The 21,210-nt window shown below is 41.4% G+C and overlaps 1 protein-coding gene and 1 pseudogene across 1 annotated transcript in view; both read right to left on the minus strand.

Moving 5' to 3' along the window:
• Window positions 1–21,210, minus strand: part of DCX (doublecortin) — a 138,739-nt gene that overhangs the window by 69,792 nt on the left and 47,737 nt on the right. The window lies entirely within an intron of this gene.
• On the minus strand, window positions 11,035–11,167 carry LOC121483749 (annotated as a pseudogene).

Genomic DNA, 21,210 nt, shown 5'->3' on the forward strand with positions numbered 1-21,210 from the left:
GGGCCAGAATGCTGGCAGCTGTGGTGGAATCCCAGAGGCTTAACTGTACCCCCCTTCCCAGGCTTCCTGAGACTCTAGTCCAAGGGAAGTAAAAGGATGTAAGCTCATTCTCTGCAAACTGAGTCCAAGGGAAGCAAAGGGGTGCAAATGGATTTACAGCAAACCAGAGACTGGAGTGTGCATCAGACGCTTGCCTCCCAGGAGGCTGGAATTTAGCAAGGATATGACCTTTGTGGGAGAGAGTAGGCACAAGAGTCCTGGCTTCTAAATGTGCCTCGATGGTTGGTTGGGGGAAAGGACAAAGAGCATTGACTACCCAATTGGTAAGGAACATACAGCTCAATTACAGATGTTCTGAGCTGGTGACTTAGGAGCTGATTCTCAACATAGCTGCACAGAATGATAATGAACATAAACTTACTGCATTTCTTATGTAATGCCCCTCCTTTGTAGGACTATATTTTAGTACCAAAAAAAGATCAGGGGAGAAGAAAAGAAAAAGATTTGGTGGGTGCATCAGTCAGGGTCCCAGTAAGAAACTCATGACATGCTCAGAGTGGATAAACTAAGTAGTTTAAGAAAGGGGATTGGTTACAAAAGTATGGTCAGGGTACAAAGAAGCCACATGGGATACGGAAGTACCCCAGGACTAGTAATGTTGGGGTCCATAATCACCCTTATTCCTGAGAGAGTGGAGGCAGCAGTTACCAGAACCAAGAGGAAGGAGAGAGCAAGAAAATTATATGAAAAGAGCTTCCTGATTGGAGCTGTGACCCTCAATCAAAGGACACCCAGCAGCTTCTCAGGCAGGGGGCCAGGGGTAAACAGCCTAACCTTACTTTTCTCCTCTCTGCCAAGGCTCCCTATTGGTTAAACACAACCAGAATTCAGAAGACAAGGGAGCCTGTTGACATGAGTCAACCTCCCAGGGTATGGAGCAGGGTGGCAAAGGGTAGAAAGTAGAGAGTAAATCTGAAGAGAAAGGCCTGGAGTGTAGGTCTGTTACTGCAGGCAAGAGAAATAAACTGTTATTATGGCCTTGAATGTGACATCCATCCAGTAGGCCCTGTGACATCTGGGAAAGAATAATTGAAGAGGTGTGAACTGCAATTAAGCAATAATAATACCATTTTGCATTTGTAAAAGCCTTCACAAGTTTCATGCTGCTTTCACCTCATTGTCTCATCTGAGCCCTAGAGTTACCATGTAGGCAAATGGGTAGTTCTAGTCTACATGTGAGGAACCTGAAGTTCAGCCAAGGTAAGGTAATTTGCAAGCTTAAATGTGTATAAAGAGGAAGACAGAGACTGGAACATGGGTTTGGACTCCTAGTCTAGGGCCATTTGCACTACATCCTGTGGTCTCTTCAGAGTCCACAAAGCTGCTTTGCCAGGCCTTTATAGGACTCCTACTACTGACAGATGTGAACATACATCACAAGGGCAACAATGAGAAATTAAACTGAATGGACTTCTTCCTCACATTTTGAAGAAAGGGTATGATGGGTGGAATGAAAACAGACTGAGTTGGAAGATAAATAAGTGGGTAAAATATTCTTTGCAACTATTTTCCAGAGCAGAGATTTTTCAACCCAGTTCTTCCCCTATCCTCTCTCCCTCCTGAATTCTGGCCTCTGGATGTCCCACCTCATCAGCTACAGACTTCTACTGTGAAGGATGTAGTAGCATGAAAGTAGGAAAGAGATGGAAATGAAGAAAGTAAAAGCCCAAGGCAAATAATAAGAAAACAGAAACTTAACAGGTCTTTTAGAACTCAGTTACAAAAAATAAAAATGTATTTTCACATTTGTCCCAATTTACATGTAAACCAAGAACGAAAACCAGTAGCAGGTCTACCCTTGAGTTTGCAACTACGTAGGATTGGAAGAAAATTCTGAGGGTTCCGTATTCTTGGGAACTGCATAGTGCTGAATGGAGGAGATGAGTTAGGCACTGGATGTGAAAGGACATTTGGGAAGGATGGGATTGCACATGCCTATGCCTGCAATGTTAAATCCCTTGCTCTAAAGATAATTAGAAAGCCAGTAAATCCTAGAAGGTTCAAGGCCAATGAGCTTTCATGATCTATAGATTCTAGAGCCGTTCTCAGCCCAGGGCCATTTTGCTTCCCTCTAACTTACCAAAAGACACTGGGTAATATCCAGAGACATTTTGGGATGTCACACCCTGGGGGCAGGGGTGCTGCTGACATCTAGTGGGTAGAGGCCAGAGATGCTGCTAAATGTCCTACCATGCACAGAACAGAGCCACACAACAAAGAACAAAAGAATGATCTGGACCAAAACATCAGTAGTGCCAGGCTTGAGAAACCCTGCTCTAGAGCATTTCTCAACTGTCAAGATGTTACCTTTGCTATGACCACAATACTCTCTACTCCCCAGCTGTAAAGATGGCCTCCTTGTTTCCACCTGTGGATGTTAGGCTGACAACTCTCTAGAGCCAGCTCAATTGCAGCAAGCTATTGGGCTAAAGCAGAGTAAGTCTCATTCCCCTGGGTGGTTTGTTGTTGTTACTATTGTCCACTGCTATTGAGTTTTTGACCCTTGGCCTTGCTTTAACCCCCTTAAGAAGCTTATTTCCTAGTTCCTCACTGATTGTCTGGTTAATGATTCACAGCCTGCCTAGACCTCTGGTTTTTGCAAAGCCCTTGGCTCCTCTAGTCCTGGCACCCTTCCTAGGCTCTGAGGTCCAACTTCATCCATGGTTTCAGTACAACACTGCTTTACTCATTCCATTCTGGGACACCAAATGGGTTTTGAGCTGGTAAATTTGGGTGAGAAAGTTGCCAGCCCCAGGAAGGAAAAGACCCAATGAAGTATCAACTAGTAAAAAAAAGTACTCCTTCTGTGACTGTCAAAGAAATCTGTAAGAGAAAGACTGGGAAGATGCTTTCTGGTGCAGCACATTTCAGAAGACTTCTGTGTCAGCTGGCTTAAGGAGAGTCAAAAAGATGTCCTACACAATGTTGTTTTAAATCTCATCAAAGCACGTACTTCATGTTTGAAGAAAAAAAAGCTGAGGATAAATTTAGACCCTATGGCTGAGATAATGTCTGATTTGGCCTTTTCTCAAGTGTCAGCCTCATACGCCTAGGAAGGAGTACAAACAAACAAACAACGAATTTGAAACAGCACAAAAGTATGAGGATTATAACCATGAAGGCAAGTAGGACTAACTGCTGTCTTCCTAACAAACCTGTGCTTCTGAATTTTGAGACTCAGGGTGATATTTGTGTAAAGAGACTGGCTCCTAGTCGTGGTTCAGTCACACATTGCTACATGATCATGGGCAAGTCACTCAAACACCTTATTCCTCATCTAAAAAATGGAACTGCTATAACTTGACTGCCTCATCATAGTTTTTAAAAATTTTTTTTTCCTGATGTGGGACTCAATCCTGGGACTCCAGGATCACACCCTGGGCCGAAGGCAGCGCTAAACCTCTGAGCCACCAGGACTGCCCACATCCTGACTTCTTTTTTTTTTAAGGTTTCATTTATTTATTCTTTAGAGAGAGAGAGAGAGAGAGAGAGAGGCAGAGACACAGGCAGAGGGAGAAGCAGGCTCCATTCAGGGAACCTGACATGGGACTCAATCCCGGGTCTCCAGGATCACACCCTGGGCCAAACGGGGCACTAAACCGCTGAGCCATCAGGGCTGCCCTCATCATAGTTTTTTTTTTTTCAATTTGGAACAAAGAGATAGTGTCTATGAAAGTGCCTTGAAAAGCATTGATGCTGTAGGGATGCAAATTATTATAATTATTTGACAAAAGATGTGTGACCTAAGGGGAAATGAAGGTGGACAAGGTGGCACCAAGCAAAGCTGGTAGAGTAAATCAGGGTTGACAAAGAGGAGAGACAGAGATGAAGAGGTAGAGACACACAGGGGTGGGGAAGAGAGAGACAGAGAATCTTATGTGAACAATATTCATCCTGTTTCACAGCACCCAAGGACTGGAAGGAAAATCAATCTACTGTCTTTCTGTGCCCCTACAGTAGAGCACTTTATTTCCACATCCTGGGCATATCTGTACCTATCTCCTTTTATAAAATCTCTACAAGATAGGACTCCCTAACATTATTTTGGTAATGCATTCCAGAATTGATCTTTGAGTCAAAAAGTTCTGAATTCATTCACTTGTTGAATAGCATTCCCTGAATATTTATGACAATTTAGTCACCATGGTAACCATTAGGCAACAAAGAATAAGAATAAGAATAAGTGCAAAGGACTAAAAGACAACCTACAGAATGGGAGAAGATATTTGCAAATGACATATCAGATAAAGGGCTAGTTTCCAAAATGTATAAAGAACTTATTAAACTCAACACCAAAGAAACAAATCATCCAATCATGAAATGGGCAAAAGACATGAAGAGAAATCTCACAGAGGAAGACATGGACATGGCCAACATGCACATGAGAAAATGCTCTGCATCACTTGCCATCAGGGAAATACAAATCAAAACCACAATGAGATACCACCTCACACCAGTGAGAATGGGGAAAATTAATAAGGCAGGAAACCACAAACGTTGGAGAGGATGCGGAGAAAAGGGAACCCTCTTGCACTGTTGGTGGGAATGTGAACTGGTGCAGCCACTCTGGAAAACTGTGTGGAGGTTCCTCAAAGAGTTAAAAATAGACCTGCCCTACGACCCAGCAATTGCACTGTTGGGGATTTACCCCAAAGACTCAGATGGAATGAAACGCCAGGACACCTGCACCCCGATGTTTCTAGCAGCAATGTCCACAATAGCCAAACTGTGGAAGGAGCCTCGGTGTCCATCGAAAGATGAATGGATAAAGAAGATGTGGTTTATGTATACAATGGAATATTACTCAGCCATTAAAAATGACAAATACCCACCTTTTGCTTCGACGTGGATGGAACTGGAGGGTATTATGCTGAGTGAAGTAAGTCAATCGGAGAAGGACAAACAGTGTATGTTCTCATTCATTTGGGGAATATAAATAATAGTGAAAGGGAATATAAGGGAAGGGAGAAGAAATGTGTGGGAAATATCAGGAAGGGAGACAGAACATAAAGACTCCTAACTCTGGGAAATGAACTAGGGGTGGTGGAAGGGGAGGAGGGCGGGGAGTGGGGAGGAATGGGTGAGGGGCACTGAGGCGGACACTTGACGGGATGAGCACTGGGTGTTTTTCTGTATGTTGGTAAATTGAACACCAATAAAAATTAATCTATTAAAAAAAAAGAATAAGTGGAATGCCTGGGTAGCTTAGCAGTTGAGCGGCTGCCTTTGGCTCAGGGCGATCCTGGAGTCCTGGGATCCAGTCCCACATTAGGCTTCCTGCAGGGAGCCTGCTTCTCCCTTTGACTGTGTCTCTGTCTCTCTCTCACTGTGTCTCTCATGAATAAATAAATAAAATCTTTAAAAAAGAATAAGAATAAGCTCCTGTCCTTGAGAAGCTGTCATTCTGGTGGAAACTCCTTAGTTGAGTCCCTTCTGTCACAATTTAATTCTTTTCTTGCCTCTGACCTACATGTGAGGGTCTGAAAAGTTCACTTTTTGGCCCTTGTTTATACAATCATCTAAACCACCTCCCGATTCCAAGTTTTGACTCATAGCAATTGTTTTTTGAGCCTGTTAAGATTGAACATTTACACAATTAAATTAGTTTCCCTTAAGAATGGGGGAAATAATCCAAGTCCAATATATTGGCAAACCCATCCAACTGGTTGCTGGGAAAGGATGAATTGATTGCTCATTTCTGAAAATTATTTTATGCTAGCATTTTCAGAGCTCAATCTGCATCCTGCCCAGGGTTGTAGGTCATGCCTAGAGAGGACTGTAACTGAACCCTAAGGAATTAAGCTCTAATAGTGGACATTTCATATCCCTTATGACTTGGTAGAGGAGATCCGAGAGCCTTCAGTGGCCCCTTTCAAATCACTCTCTTCACGTAAACCATCTTTAAAGTTCTATTTCCACATGCTTTTCATTCATCTTTCCATTATGCCAATCACCATTTTTAATGGGCCAAAGTGGCTCAAACGCAGCTAAAAGTCAAATACACAAAGAAGTAAGGCTGATTCCTGTGAGAAAGAAGGCCAGGAGACAAAATGCTTCTCTGGAGACATCTAGGAGGAAGAGCTAGTGAAAGTCCTGCATTCTCCCCCTCCTCACAAACAGGCCTTTCTTTTTTTCCCTCCTCAAATCCATTCCACCTCCCACACAGAGTGGCAGGACTAGTGGTGAGTTTAAGCAGTAATGCAAATTGAGGGATGTGTACAGGAAGACAGAAATAGATCGTATAAAATGGCAGCCAGTCTGATCGCCTGGAAGGAGCTCAACTCAAACCTTTCCACTGAGAGCAAAGCAGCCCCTGTTTACACTTGTCCCTTGCATGGGCTAAGATCAGGAGTCAGGATCTAGATGCCTTATAGCAACAGGACAACCCTTTGGAGGGACAATTCTCACTGTCCCTCTCACCCAACTAAGTGGTTAAGATCTACATGGAGGAGACAAGTACCTTAGCTGGGCTGAACCCGCTTGATGACATTTCCCAGTCCCAGTGAAGACCAGGCTTGTTACAGCCCCTACGAAGCAACCTCTGGTGTGGGGTGTGAGGGACAAGCTATGGTCACTTGAATCTCATTTTCTCCACATTTACAGTAGATCGGGGGTCACTGAACACATGGTTGGAACAGAGCATTTGGATGAATTTCATTTTATGGTCACTGAAGGTTAGCCTTTTCAAAAATTCACTTATATTTTGGTTCCAAATTTTGTTCAAGCCAAGTTTGAGAAAAAACAACTAAACATCAGACCCTGACTATCTGTTATTCCCTTATCAAGGTAGAAAAATTGGTTTAAGTATTGCAACATCTTTAGGATCGTGTCTTTGCACCTTCCCAGGCTAGCACAGGACTGGGCTTATAGTAGATTCACAGAACATTTCTTTTGTCATTCCAATGAATTGCCATTTTACTGTGTGTGTGTGTGTGTGTGTGTGTGTGTCTGTGTGTACATAGTTGATCCTCTCTTTTTCACATATATACAGCCTGAAGTACATTTGCGATTAACATATCTTCAATTTCTTGAAACTGTTTCCTGTTTTGCCTATTATCTCTGTCATTAACAGTTACTGACCTAGGCCCTCATCCGGAACTCAAGGGCAGATGTGTATTCTTCGGGTCACGTTTGTGCTGAGATTATGCTTTAGCCATCCAAATTCAGCTCAGAGTAGACAAACTACAGCAAGAAGAGAACATGGAGCCAAGAGAAGAGGAAGGGAAGAGAGACAGGGAGAGCCATCTGAAATGCTTGCTGGGCCACAGTTCAGAGAAAACTGCCTCCCTAGACTTGGCTGTCTTTCTAGGCCAGGCCTCTGTCAATAACACATTTATTGGCCATCCTGACTTCAGCCTCTGATTTGCCCAATTTAAATATACTTTTTCCAAGAAACAGCTCTCCTAGTCATGGCCCCTGACCATGACAAACAATGCTGTTGAAAGGTCCGAGTGAATGGGGCCATTTTCTCCAAATGAGTCACCACCACCTGGAAAGTTCTTGGAAAATGGAAGAGGCGCCAGGAGGCTAAAGACAAGGAAATGTTGTCCTACTTTTCAAAAAGGGAAAGAAATATATCTCAGAAAACATAAAGCAATAATTAGCTTGATGCTGATACCCAGAAAAATATTGCAAAAGGGCTATTAGGATATTGTTTGTAAGAACTCAAGAGAAATTAGGATCACTAAACACAAATAAAGGTCAGCACAAGCCATGGCCAGCTACCTTTTCTTTTGATAAAATTTCTAGAAATCTGTGTGGGATATAAAAATAAACTTTACAAAACATATTTTGTGTACTGACTATGCCCTGGGCCAGTGTTGGCAAAATACTTCCTTTCTGAGACCATGGCAGAAGTCATTAACCTCTCATGACATGCTAGTCTAAGTTCCTCCCTGATGTTCAGTCCTTCTTAGTAGGCAGTCACCGTAGTCCCTGGGCCATCCCAAGCTCATGATCTGTAGATTTTTTTTTTTGAGAACATTTGCCCTTTAATTTGCATTTAAAATCATTTCTTGGGATCCCTGGGTGGCGCAGCGGTTTAGCGCCTGCCTTTGGCTCAGGGCGCGATCCTGGAGACCCGGGATCGGGTCCCACGTTGGGCTCCCGGTGCGTGGAGCCTGCTTCTCCCTCTGCCTGTGTCTCTGCCTCTCTCTCTCTCTCTCTGTGACTATCATAAATAAATTAAAAAAAAAATTAAAAAAAAAAAATAAAATAAAATCGTTTCTTTAAATATTTTAGTTACAAGTTCTGAATAGTGAAGACAGAGTAGATGCTGCAGGCACTCAGTATCAGCTCCCAACCCCCTCCTCCCCCAAGCCTTGCTTCCTTGCTCAAGATCCAAAGGGGCACTAAGTGGCTCCTGGTGTCAAGTGGCCACCGCCTCAGGCCTGGATGCAGCTGGATACAAAGTGATGAAGCTCAGAAGCTTTCGTGACAAGTATTTAAACTTGCTCCAGGCAATTCCAATGATTGTACCCAGACCCAAGGGACAGTATCACCTCAGAGGTGTGTTAGCATCTTGGGGCTGGTTTTTTTTTTTGTGTGTGTGTGTGTGTGTGTGTTGAAAATTTTATTAACGTTTAGTTTAAAAAGCTTTACACCCGTGCCAAGCCAATTCATAGAAGGTTCTCAAAGAAGTTACCCATTAGGGTTTGGTCCTTTGTTTAGAAGTCGTGGGGCCTTGGTGTTTTTTTGTTAAGCGATTTAAGAATTCATTATCTTGGTCCAGGGCTGGTAATATTGCACCACTTTCTTCTCCCTCACAAAAATGGTTCTCAATAATGTTCAAAGCAGTCAGGGCAACCTGAGGATTCTCATGAAGTTGCAAAGCCTCAATTTTATCAATGCCACCAATTTCTTCTATCAGAAGACACAGATTTTCCTTCTCTGAAAGCTTCTCTGCTGCCTGGAGGATAAAAGATAACGTCAAGGATGATGATAACAATTTTGGTGTCTTGGATGGTAAGCAGATTCACCAGTGGCTCCAGAACTCCAGAGTGGACAAGGTGGATCAACTGGTCTATGGTGCCTCCAGTTGTGAAGTTAGCCACAGTCCAAACAGCCTCTTTCTGGACTTTAAATTCTCCATTTTTTAGCAGAGCCACCAAGGGAGGCAGCATGCCGCAAGCGATCAGCCGCTGGATGTGTTGGCAGGGCCCTGCAGCCACATTGCTCAAGGCCCAAGCTGCCTCCTTCTGGATGGAGGACTTGGGGTGCATCAGGAGTTGGGGCAGCACGTTCAGCATGCCCGCGTCAATGGCCATCTGGGTCTGATAATCCGTTCCTGTGACGATGTTCCCGATTGTGCGGAGAGAGGGGGTCAAGACATTGAGCTCTGAGCTGCTCATAAGCTGGACCAGCCTGGGCAGGACCCCTGTGTTGACCACTTGGCCGATGCGCCATTGCAGCCATCGGTGAGGTAGGACAGGGCCCAGAAGGAATTCATAAAATAGTGAAGAATGTTAGTCATTAAAATTCTAGTATATTATAAACATGGGACCTGTCAATTCTGCTTCAAAGAGGAAGAATGAGGGCTTAGTAACACTTCACAGAGGAGGTAACATTAGAAATGGGTCCCCCTCAAAAAAATGGGTCTCAATAGATGAGTAGGAGTTCTCCAGGTTAAGGAGGAAAAATGCCATAGAATATAAGTTTGAAGTTTTTGGAGGTAGGCCTTAATTATACATTTATTGGCAAATTGAAGAACTGGGGGTTTAATGTCAGTGTAATGAATTGTAGCTTTACTTGAATAGCCCTGCCCAAAGAAACAGATTGATGTTAAATGACAGCAGAATCAAGATTTCAGAAAGTTTTTTGGGGCACCTGGCTGGCTCAGTCAGTGAGCATGCAACTCTTGATCTGGAGTTGTGAGTTCAAACCCCATGTTGGGTGTAGAGGTTACTTGAAAACAAAACCTTAAAGAAAGAAAAGGTTTAAGACGTTTTTTAAAGAGCAGGACTTATGGGCCAAAAGCAAAGATTTCTAATGTTCCTTTGAGTTCCAGGAGAGATTATATTTAATGCACTTAATAAATGTAAAGTTCCACATTTCTATTTCCAAATATCAACTGTATTTGATGGAGCAAGATGAATATTAATAGCAGCCTCAGGATTTTAGCTGATCCCAAGGTTAATATGAGTCACGAAGGTATGAGAGTTAATAGTGAGGAACAGAGTGAAACAGTGAAAAGATCTCTGGAATGGGAGTTAAGAGACCCAAGTTGAGTTCCACCTATTTCGATGAGTCACTATGTGACCTCAGTAAGTCACTTTGCCTCTTTGGGCTACATTGTCCTCTGAAGAAGTTGGACTCAATTCATGGTTTTCAAACTATGTTCTTGAGATCCTTGGGATGCTTCTTGGGCTACCTTGAGGAACAAGTAGGAAGTTGACATGAAGGTTCTGTAAACTCCCACCCTCCTTTCATGTCAACAAGAGAAACTCCACTCTTAACTGCTTTAAGAATTAAGATGGTGGCTAAGATTTCATTTGTAAAAATTCCATTGCAAAAAAATAGTATGTTAAAACCATGTGGCTCTAACATTGCAATCTTTCAGGACATTGACAGGAGTATTGTGTGCAAATTAGTAAAATTAGTTTCTCTATATGTACTCTGCAATGATTAGACAATATCTGAACTCTCTTCCACTCTGGGCACTGTCTTTTAAGAGGGAAATCACCAATACACAGTGCATTTGGAGAAAGATGACTCAGGATGGGAAAGTATATATATATATATATATATATATATATATATATATATATATAACAATAGAGATTCTTAAAGTGCTTATCCTGGAAAACAGAGATGTGGGAGGTACGATAAGCATATTTAAACATTTGAAGGATTATCCTGCAGAAAAATGATTTGCCTTATTCTGTTTAGCTCTAGAACACTAAACTGGAACTGCTGGAGAAAAAAATTCAGAACAGATCTTGACTCACCATAGGAAGGAACTTTTAAATGAGCCTGCAATAAGAATAAGAACAAAAAATGAGGTATAAATTTTGCAAAATCAAAGAAAAAAATTATGACTACTTTCAATTGGCAATAATTGTGCCTTGGATAAACCTCATTGACTACAATACTGCCACTGTACAGAGCTAAATAATCACTATTTTCATACTGGATGATTATCTACTCATAAAATTGCAGAATATGAACAAAAAATCCATGTGCTCCAAAAAAGTTCAGCAAGATGGCCACATACAAGATCAAGATACAGAATAATAGTTTTATACTCCAGCAATGGTCAATTATTTAAAAATTTATAGGAGAAACATTCTATTCACAACAGCAAGAAAAATTATTATATCTAGAAACAAATCTATAAGAAATGTATTGGACCTGGTTGGTGAAAAACTATACAAGTCTTTATTGAATAAAATAAGATAGTTTCATTTTCAAGATATTTTAAAGATGTCAATTCTCATTAAACTTAGATATACAATTCAAGGCAGTCCAAATAAAACTCTCAGTAGCACTTTTATGAGAATTAACAATCTGTTTCTTTCTTTTTTTTTTTTTTTTAACAATCTGTTTCTAAAGTTCAAATGGGAGACAAAATGTATAAGAATAATGCATGATATCTTGGGGGGAAAAATCCCAAGTGAGGATTTACAACATCAGACATCAAAAAAACTATAGTATTTAAAACAGGGTACTATTATGCCAGGAACAGGTAGAAGTAAGTCCATGGAACAGAGATCATAGATGAATAGAGTGTCAAAATGACATTTTTAATCATGGAGAAAATTAATTATTTTATAAATTGTGATGAGACTTTGCCTATCTCTTTGGAAAAAAGGTAGACCCTTCCTTGTAGCGCAAAGCAAATACAAAATATAGAGATGAACCTAAGAGGATAAAACAATAAGAATGAAGAAATAGATGTTTTGATCATCTTCAGGTAAGGAAGGCCTTCTTCAACAATCTCTAAAACACAGAGCCACAAAGTAAAAGAGTTATAAATTTGATTATGCCAAAATTAAGGGCTTTTAATTTAACATTTTACAAAAAATAAATCAAATAAATAAATACAAGCTGTAAGACAGAGAATACTGGCCACATATTCAACGAAAGATTACCTTCTAAAATATATCAGATCAATGTTTAAAAAAAAAAGAACAAACAATCCAGTAGGAAAATGGGCAAAGTAAATAAACAAGCAATAAAATGGCCAAAAGTCTCACTCACTCAATTTTTATAGTCTCAGGGCAATCAAATTGACTCAGAAATTATATATTTTTACCCATCAGACTGGTAAAATTTTAAAAGAGTGATAAAAGTGCTGCTGAAGGTATAAGAAAACTGCACTTTTAAACACTGTGGATGGGAGTACACATTTATAAAGCCTTTTGAGGGAGAAAATTTAGCAGAATGTATCAAAACAGAAACTATATATAATCAATGACCCAGTAATTATCCTTCTAGGATCCAATAGATGATTTATGTACAAAGATGCTTATTGCAGCACTGTATGTAACTGCAAAAATTGGAGGCAACCTAAATATCCACTAATAGGGGACTATTTAATGAACTACAGTGTATCCATACTAGAGAATACCATGCAGCTGTTAAAAAGAATGCAGTGGGAATGTAAATACCCACAGAGAAAGAGCTTCAAATAGTGCAAAAGAAGGCTATGGAAAAATGGAGATTGTGTGATCTTATTTAAGAATAATAGACATATTTATCTCTATCTCCATCTCTATGTGTAAATCAGGTTTCTCAGCTTTGTGAGTTGACATTTGGGATCAGATTTTTTTTTTAGATTTTATTTATTCATTTTAGAAAGAGCATGTGCATGAGTGGAGGGGGCAGAGGGTGAGAGAGGATTTGAAGCAGACTCCACACTGAGTGCAAAGACCAATGTGGGGCTCAATCTTAAAACCTTGAGATCATGACCTGAGCTAAAACGAAGAGTTCAACAACTGACTGACCACCCAGGGGCCCCAGAGGATTGGGTATTTTTTGTTTGGGACTTCTTTTTCTTTCTTTCTTTCTTTCTTTCTTTCTTTCTTTCTTTCTTTCTTTCTTTTCCTTTCTTTCTTTCTTTCTTTCTTTCTTCTTCTTTCTTTCTTTTTTTTTTTTTTTTGTTGTTGTTGTGAACAGCTGTCCTGCTAACTGTGGAAAGTTTAGCAACATTCCTGGCTTCTACCCAGTAGGTGCCAATAACATCCCATTCCCAGCTATGACAACCAAAAATGCTTCTAGACACTGCCTAATGTTCCCCTGAAAGACAAAATTGCTCGGATTGAGAACCACTGATTTAAATTTATTTAGAAAAGGTTAGAATAAAAGAAAAGGTTAGAAGTATATACATTGAACACTTAACAATGCTCACCTCTGGAGGAGGAAGGTGTGACTGGAGAAGAGGGAAAAATGACTTTGATATACTCTCTTTGTACTATTGGACTGTTTGACTCACATAAAATTGATAATGGACAAATAATGTGTATGCATTTTCAAAAGACACTAAAAAGCAATGAGTTTCCTGTTTCTGAGATGTTCAGAGTTGAAAAGATCACTTTCTAAAAGGAAATTGTGAGTATCTTTAAAAGAGCTAGACTTGGGTTTAGACTTGGCTCAGCGGTTTAGCACCGCCTTCAGCCCAGAGCGCGATGTTGGAGACTCGGGATCGAGTCCCATGTCAGGCTCCCTGCATGGAGCCTGCTTCTCCCTCTGCCTGTGTCTCTGCCTCTCTCTCTGTCTCTGTGTCTCTCACGAATAAATAAATAAAATATTTTTTAAAAAAAATAAAAGAGCTAGACTTCAAAGATGCCTGGGTGGCTCAGTCGCTTAAGTGTCCAACTCTTGATTTTGGCTCAGGCTATGATTTCAGGGTTGTGAGATCCAGCTCTTCGCTGGGCTCCACACTCAGTGGGGAATCCGCTTGAGATTCTCTCCCCCTCTCCCTTTGCCTCTCCTCCTGCTCACACTATCTCTCTTTCTTTCTCTCTCTCTCACTCTAAAAATAAATAGATAAATCTCACTCTAAAAATAAATAGCTAGACTTCAAAATCTTTAGTTTCATTTCAACACATTTTGAAGTTTGGGTTTATTAATTTCACCTAAGCTCCTAATTTGTTATCATAAATCCAATTCTTGGGCCTACTGGGATCTATCTCCTTATAAAATGTGAAAAATTAATGAATCCCAAATACCCAACTAAGCAAATAATGAGGCTATTTTCTATCAAAGGCTCATCTGTCCCTTCTGTTTCTTCTATAACTGGTTCTAAATCATCTGTACATTTCATTTACAGCAAAATTTATACCTACAATATGCAATGATAATCCATAGTTTACTCTTATCATAGCTGACTTCTTGTCCCTGAATGAATGACAGCAAACATAAGCATGGAAATGAAATTAGTGATACTCAAGCCAACTGCTCTATGTCTTGAGTTTATGAGATTAGCAATGGTCTCCCTGGAAATCTCTGGGTTTTATGAATAAGAGCTATTCCAGTTAGTAGCAACTGAGGAACTGATGCAGAAAAAGTACAAATGTGTCTAGTTTGCCTCTCATTTCTGCATCAAGATCCTGGGTCATAGAGGAGAGTCTGGGGATTCAGTTAAACTCTTACTTTTGTTGTTGAGGAACAGGGGTATTAAGACCTTGCAAGGATTCTGGGCAATAGATAAGAGGTCAAGAGAAGGATTCTGGGAAAAGAGCAGGATTTAAAAAGAGGTTAAATGGGATGGTTGAGAAGAATTGGAGAAAGAATCACCAGTTCCATTCAGAATTCTCTTGAATCAAAGTTTAAGTCAAAGTTGGCTCTCAATGCTACCTTTGCTCCATTTCCAGCATCTTTGCAACACCCTTCATCCTCTCCTCCTTCCATGTCAGTTCTCTTTGAGAGGTAAGGGAGTGATATATTGGCAGATTGCTGCAGCAGTGAGGATTCAAGAGATGCACCATTATGTCCTTGTTTCAAATTCTTTGAAAATACAGTCCCTGAGGTACTTGGTTGCCTACCACCATCCCAGCTCCACAATTGGCTGGCACAGTTTTACCAGGCTCCAGAGAGCAAGATGGGCCTGTGCCTGCTAATGAGCATCTGTCCTGGAGAAGACAGTGGCTTTGAGAGCCCAGGAATAGTTAACTATCAAAGGCAAGTTTCATTCTCAATCATTCCCAACCTTCCTCAATGAGAAAACTGTTGGCAGATTCAGAACTGTTGCATCTGGGGACAGCTTTTACAAAGGTAAAAGCAGACTCCCAGGGTGAGATATCTCCCTGGTGTGAGAGTAGAGAGGTGGTGAGATGCCCTACCCCTCACAAATGCCTCTCTGCACCCACCTGCCTGAACATCTGGCTTTCTTTCATTCTAAGAACATCAGAGCCACAACTGTTGGTGTTTTTAGTTAGTAAATCCTATTTCACGCTTATGTAGCAGACACTGTGTTAGGTGCTGGGGATACGTAATCAACAAAAATAGACCTGGTTCCTGCTCCCATGTTACTTACAGATTGGTAGGGGAGACTGATGTTGACAAAATAATCACCCAAACGTATGCAAAATCACAACTATGGTAAGGCTACCAAGGTGAGATATGTGTACATATGCAAAAGAATATGATTTAAACTGCTTGTCTATCTTATCCACCTCCCTATCTGTCTCCCCATTCACTTCGAAAAGAAGACCATCACCACAGCAGTTGGTGGTCAGGAAAAGTTTAACCTACCTAACCTCGGACAAAGGTACAGAAGTCCCTGCCCTTCCCCTAACATCTCTTCTGGAACTGGTGAGAATAGTTCATTCCACCACAGACATAAGCCAACCGGGAAAGTAATGAGGTAGATGTCCTCCATTTGCAGGGCAGAAGGATGGCAATCAAGCAACATGTTGGTAGCAGGGATTTGAAGCGCTTAATATCAACAGTCCCCCAGCAGAGAGTGGGGCCCCAAGGGGACAGAGTGGGAGGGTATGTAGGATGGGGCAACCAAAATAGACAAAGGGGACCAGAAAGGCCAGATTTGGTAAAGCCCAACTTGACTGTATCCAACCTGGCTAAAGACCAGCTCTGGTTGGGTCTTTGGGGCACCTTCATCTGATCCTGAAATTCACCAGGATGAAATCAATCATGTTCTTTATCACAACGGGGTATAGCTTATAGGTACCCCAGTTTCAAATAATGCCCGAGTCTTGAAGAAGCCTTCTATCTAGCCTTCTTCCTTAGCCACTACATAGTGCATATTATATTTTTCCTTGCCACATCTCTTTCAGTTTATGCCTGCGGGGTGGGAAACCATTTGATACAACTACTTATTTACAGTGGTCACAATTACCCAACCCCATCTTTAGTTTCCTCATGTGGGCTAGACAACAGATGTTCTTAATGAAGATTAACTGAAATTTAATGGTCCTAATTGCCATTTGCACGGACAGCAGATACCATTCAGTTCACACGCTGCCTTTCATGGTCCTTTATGCCTCATCACATATCAGATTTGTATCTGACTGAAGTGAATCTGACTGGCAGTACCTGCTGGCTACTCAGTGTTAGGAAGCTGGCATAGCAGAGGCTCACAGTGCAGGGAAGCAGGGAGCAGTGGTGAGAATGGGCCCAGTTAGTTTGTTTCCTAATAAAGCTGCTTTCTTGGGTTTTCAGCAATGACAAGAAAGGGTTATTTTTGCCTGGGTGGGATTCAGGCTCTATCTTAGGTAGAAAGGAGAAGCAAGCAGCTCGGGAGGCTGACTTCTGTGTTTTTACAAACCGGAGCCTGCTCTTTTGTTCTTCAAAATGATTGGAAAGGTCTTATAGTACAAAAGTCAGCAAGGGATGTAGACACCACTGTTCACAGAAGAGAGTATGTGATAGGTTCAGCAAATAAATGGAGAGTCGCTCAATCTTATCAGTAACAAGGGAAATGCAGATCAAAACAAAAGCAAGATACTGTTTTGCAACTATCTGATTGGCAAGTGTGAAAAAAACAAAATATCAGGTGTTGGTGAGGGTGTCAGAAAATTAAATATGTGAGCTCTCTGGGGGGCAATTTGTAGTAAAGATTTTAAGTGCGTGTTTTCGATAACTCAGAAATTTTCATTTCCATACCTACTTTTGGAAAACCCTGGCAAGTATGCTCAAGGAGCCATGTCCCATGAATGCAGCATTCGTTGTGATAGCCTTGGATCAGAAGCAACCTCATGTCCACCAGCAGAGAAATAGAGAAACTGAAAAATACTACAAAGCTGTAAAAATAATATGTTTTCTATAGCTGCACATAACCTATGTGTAAATGTGTTGATAAAGCTCTGGAAGGTCATATCCACAAACTGGTTACCTCTGAGAAAGAGACTGAGGTGGAAGAAGCCTGGTTGGTCTGCAGTACTCTAATTCTTTCCCAGCAGAATGTGCTCATATATCATTTAGGTGAAAATTAATCTAAATTAAAGGCAATGTGGTTATATTAGAAAACTTGCAAACCAGAGAAAGAGAAAAAAAGATGCATAATCCTGCCACCCAGACACTTTCCATTATAACTGTGATGTGTATCCTTCCAGTCTTTTTTCATCTGTATATTTTATAGAGCTGTGAGGTATAATTTGTATCTGTCTTTAATACAAAGTTATTTGACATTGGCCCTATTGACATTTTACGTTGGATAATTCTTTGGTGGGGGGCATCCTGTGCATTATAGGATGTTTAGCAGCATCCCCGTTCACTACTCACTAGATGACAGCAGCATCTGTACAGTTACGCCAACTAAAAATATCTCTGGACGTTGTTAAATATCCTCTGGCAAAAGTGCCCCTGGTTGAAAACCATTGGTTGAATACATCATTAGCATAATGTCATGATATGAATCTTCATAACCTATCCCACGCTTCCAAACATAATGCCAGGGTGTTGTCTCTACTTTACTTTTCAGAATTCCTCAACCCAGAACTATACTCTTGACTTCTCACCAGAAAAGCAATTGTACAATAAGAGCCAAGCCTCTTCCCCTGACATCTGTGAACTAATGTTCACATTGTGGGTCAGGGAAGAGAGATAGTAATCAGGAAAGCTAAAAAGGCTATAGAAAGTTATCAGTGCAGAGACACAGCTGTGGGTCAAAGCCACAAAGCTAAAGCCCAAAGCCAAGAGGAGGAAGCCAACTAGATCTCACCTGAGATCAGCTCTAAGATGAATCAAAAGCATGGTGGCTTGGCTAACAATGCTTCTCTTTTCCCTGACTGCTTAATGTAGACATTGTCTAGGGCACAGTTAATCCAGAGCACAGACACAGGCCACAGAAAGGATGGCATCTGCCTGATGCAGTCAAGAGACAGAGACCTCAGTGCTCCAATCCCAAAGTGACAAGGGGGCAGGTTAACACTGGATGTCAGGCTCACTCTCTAAGGAAGCATTTACTGGGCACCACCTATGGAACACTGTGCTAGGTGCTGAGGATGCCAAGAAGATTCTGGAATGACCTTGTCTAAAATCTCTTTACTACAAAATTGCCAGAGAACATTTCTCGGGAATCAAAATGCAAATGCAGTGAGAACGCCCCTCATTTTGAGTACTTTATTAGACCATATATTACAATCTGCGCCTGTGCGCTAAGTGTTTCACTTTGCCTCTCACAGGCTATGGAGAACGAAAAGTGCATTGTGAACATCTGTGGCTCTGAGACCCCCAATTCAAGGAGAGGACTGAGTTCATTTCCAGAGCAGGGGAGACGGTGGTATCAGATTTCATCATGTGAACTTACAACATGGAAATCTGAATTTCCTGCTCCCTAATCTCCAAAAATGCTCATCTGGTCCCGGTTTTTGCAGCTCTAAGCTAAGTTGGAGATACCCTCTCATGTGTCACTGTCTGGCCCCTCACTCCCCAGTGCCCTGAGAGGGTGGAGATAGGTTGAGCACTTTATTTCCCAAGGGCAGAGGGTGGGGGGAGGTGGGCTGGATCACTTCCCTGACTGCCCATCTGGCCTTTTCCTGACAAGATGTTCCGTGACAATTTGAGATCTGCAGACACAAGGAAAATTGAGCCAAGTGAGACGAACCCTGGTGTGAAATCTGGGGAGATGATAAAATCTCTTCTTAGCAGGAAAGGGAGCATTGTAGGATATCATTATGCCTTATAAATAACCCACTGTTCTCTAAAGAATGAGATAAGTTCAATCAGAGGAGTTTCCACAATGCTGTCTTGAAATTTGGGGTGTTTTTTTGCAACCAGGGTTTATCACTGGCCAAATGCTGAACTAGCTCCAATTGGCATCCAATAGAGAGAATTCGTCACTCCAAAATACATATGTAGTAACTCTACCGAATACCCAATCTCTTTGTCTTCCTGTAGAACTTCCTTTGTCCTGGGCTTCTCTGGCACTAATAGTGCCCAAGAGAGTGACAAACCACAAATGATGTGCTGAGCAGGAGGGAAATCAGTGGCCCTTTGAGGGCAGATTCACAATTCTGGGTCCCAGTTACAGCCCCATCTCAATTTATATTCACAAGTCCAGGACTTGCTGGTAATAGTTGCAGACAAGGGAAACCTAGAGCAAAACCAAAAAAAATAAAAAAAAATAAAAAAAAATAAAAGACTGATTTGTTTCATTAGCCCCCAACCTCCTAGCTGGCATCCCCATCCCCTAATGGTGGGCCATTTTTTTCCCAAGTTGGCCAAACCATCATGTCCCACTCCTTAGAGCCTTCATTCATAGCAGGATATAAACACGGACAATAATAGCTGTTTTTCCTCCCAAAAGGCATTTCAAGCCACAAGTTGGAGGGCAGGAGAAGATATCTTTACTATGTTTGGAACTGTACCACTTGGATGTCCAGCTAGCATGAGCTCAGCCCTGGGAATGGGGGTTACAGATCCTAGGCCCTGCCACTTCTATTTTTTAAACAGATTTATTGAAGTAGCCCTGCTATTTTATGCTCCAGCTGTGCCATACCAAACTACTGAAATTACAGTGTTCATGGAAAGCCACATGTGGAGAGAAAAGGGTTCTCCCTCTGTGGCTTTGGAGACTTTGGCCACAAGGCTATATGAGATAATTGTGGTTTTCACATCACCTCTTCCAAAACCAATCTCCATTTCAATGAAAAAAAAAAAACAGTTTTTCTCAGGCCTCAGGTCTTACAGCTCTTTATAGAAAGCAACAATGGCCCCAGTGGCTTGATCTAATTTAAAGAGCTTCCAGAACCATGGGGACAGTGTCAAACCCTATGCTTTATTAATGATGCCACAGTCATTTTATCTTAGGGGACCTGGCTCTCTTTGTTCACTACGTCCAAATATTTCCTGGCTATTTTTCCAAGCAATAAATCTAACATTGAACAACTTGATAACAGTTGGGATCATTGGCAGTTGGATTCCAAAGAGTAGAAATGGGTTTATGGAGAGTTGAAAAATTAATGAACATTCCCAATTCCTGCCCTGTATTTTTTCTTCCCTGTTGGTGGGGCTACCTTTTTCCCTCCTATGTGGTACTCCAGGGTTTCCCCGGTTAGCTCTTAAATTAGCCTGTATCTCCTAATTTAGTCCACATATTTATATTTATTTTTATGTTTAAGATTTTATTTGTTTTATTTTAAAGAGAACGCACAAGTAGGGGCAGGAGAGAATCTCAAGCAGACTCCCACTGAACACAGAGCCCGATGTGGGGCTCAATCTCATGACCCTGAGACCATGACCAGAGCCAAAACCAAGAGTTGAATGCTTCACTGACTGAGCCACCCAGGTGCCCCTATATATTTTTATAATAGCTCTATGGAGATATAACTCACACACTATATAATTCATTCATTTAAAGTGTACAATTCAATGGGTTTTAGTACATTCAGAGTTATGCAATCATCACCACAATCAATTTCAGGACACTTTCATTATTCTAAAAAGAAACCTCATACCTATTAGCAGTCACTCCCATTTCCCTCCAATCTCCCCATCCCTAGGCAACCAACCAGTCTATTCTCTTTATACACAGTAATCCATATATTTTAAAGATTTTTCTATTTTGGAGAGTGAGAGAGAGAGATGGAGCGAGAGTGCATGTAACCAGGGGGAGGGGCAGAGGGAGAGGGAGAGAATCTCAAGCAGACTCTGTGCTGAGTGTGGAGCCTGATGCAGGGCTCGATCTCTCAACCCTGAGACCATGACCTGAACTGAAACCAAGAGTTGGATGCCCAACTGACCAAGCCA

This window comes from Vulpes lagopus, chromosome X, assembly GCF_018345385.1.
Source record: "Vulpes lagopus strain Blue_001 chromosome X, ASM1834538v1, whole genome shotgun sequence".
Lineage (NCBI taxonomy): Eukaryota > Metazoa > Chordata > Mammalia > Carnivora > Canidae > Vulpes > Vulpes lagopus.